The sequence below is a fragment of the Buceros rhinoceros genome, unplaced genomic scaffold (assembly GCF_000710305.1).
Source record: "Buceros rhinoceros silvestris isolate BGI_N320 unplaced genomic scaffold, ASM71030v1 scaffold4858, whole genome shotgun sequence".
Classification (NCBI taxonomy): domain Eukaryota; kingdom Metazoa; phylum Chordata; class Aves; order Bucerotiformes; family Bucerotidae; genus Buceros; species Buceros rhinoceros.
Window position 1 is genome coordinate 195790 of NW_010426292.1, and position 1290 is coordinate 197079.

The 1290-nt window shown below is 44.6% G+C and overlaps 1 protein-coding gene across 1 annotated transcript in view; it reads right to left on the reverse strand.

Moving 5' to 3' along the window:
* The window catches only part of SH3PXD2A (SH3 and PX domains 2A), a 211095-nt gene that overhangs the window by 182774 nt on the left and 27031 nt on the right, over positions 1-1290 (reverse strand). The window lies entirely within an intron of this gene.

The window sequence follows — 1290 nt, forward strand, 5'->3', positions numbered from 1 at the left end:
GTTCTACCATTCAAAGCCAGTGCAAGTTAGACCTAAAACCCTAGAGAAGTAGGATTCTGTAGACTCCCACCCACAGAGAAGGATGTGAAGCAGAAGATGAGGTAGAGATGGATGAAGGGATAAAAAAAAAAAAGGGCTTGAACAAAACAACCCAAATCTACCAGAGGTGCTGGGGTATCCAATAGCCCCAACCAGCCCAGCTCTGATAAGAGGAAACACTAACCACGGGGATAAATGGAGCAGCTGAGAATAGAGGGAGCTAAGGCCTGAACCACAGAAACTCCTCATGATAGTCACAGCACTTTCCCCATATGGATGACTAACAGCCAATGAACAATAATCAGGCAAGAAAGCACTTGGACACAAGTGGGCACTGCGTTTTGCAAACCTGGGGTAGTTCATACTCAGTTCACCTGCTTACAAGTGCTAGGATGTGAATCCCACCATGGGGGAACCTCCAGTTGTATGACTGGTATGACGAGCAGAAAGAAATCTGTTACCATGTCACTGTGTCCATCTACAGCATATTCTAAATCCTGGTTAACCAGAGCATCCAAGAAGGCCTTTCACTTCAGAAAGATGATTACCCACATTTCTAGCAAATGAATCTCATACTACTAGGTAACCTATCAGCATTTAAATGTCAGCAGCTGAAAACAAGCAAAAGAGTGGAGAACATGAGAGCCCATCTCCACAGATTCACCTTCTATTTGCCAGCCTAGAAAAGATCACTTCTTCAATGGTTTGATCTCAGGACATGTTTTCTGCTAAGGTTAATCAATTGAGCATCCGTTACATAAGTGGAAGGACCCAATTTACTCCAGCCCAGGACCATACCTGCTGAGATTGATGACAGAAGGGCATACAGAATGGGGAACAAAACTCCTGCCCTTGGGGCAGATCTCTCCATCTCTCTGCAGGATACAGCTGTTGGAGAATTTTCCCTAGATGTGGGTCACACTGAGCTTCTTTTTATTCCTTCTCTGCCTCACTTTCTCAGAGAAACAACAAACCATATCACTCTAATAGTCACAAGACAGCACAAGGTCTGCCTAACTCCCACCGCTTCAAAATTAGCCAGAAAAGAGCTGTTCCTGAGCATAATATCAAATAGCAGAAGTTTACAAATAGACTTGCAGATCTTTGAGTGAGGGCACGAAACAGACTGAGCACAGCAGAGCACAGCCCATCTGTTAGCTGCTTACATGTGTTAACTGACGTCTTATGCAGCAGAAGGGCTGAAACTCCATCTCTTCTTAAAGCAGTAACGTGTTCCACAATGCAGCAGGA